Source organism: Penaeus monodon, chromosome 25 (genome assembly GCF_015228065.2).
Source record: "Penaeus monodon isolate SGIC_2016 chromosome 25, NSTDA_Pmon_1, whole genome shotgun sequence".
NCBI classification, from domain to species: Eukaryota; Metazoa; Arthropoda; class Malacostraca; order Decapoda; family Penaeidae; genus Penaeus; species Penaeus monodon.
Window position 1 is genome coordinate 37,274,134 of NC_051410.1, and position 251 is coordinate 37,274,384.

Consider the following 251-nt stretch of genomic DNA (forward strand, 5'->3'; position numbering starts at 1 on the left):
GTCTGTAAAAAAAAAATGTACCTTTATATCACAGGCCTATTCATTTTGCAATTTTTATTCGATTTTGGCTGCATGCAAATGCATCAACATTTCAAGAAATTTAATTATGAAATAATTTGATCATATAAAACTTTGCATTATAAGCCTATTCCTTTTTGTGATGTTTATGTCGATTTTGGCTACAAGAAAATGTAAAAAAATTTCATCACTTTCAATGCTTCAGACACCTACTCATTTGATATTCTTTCATG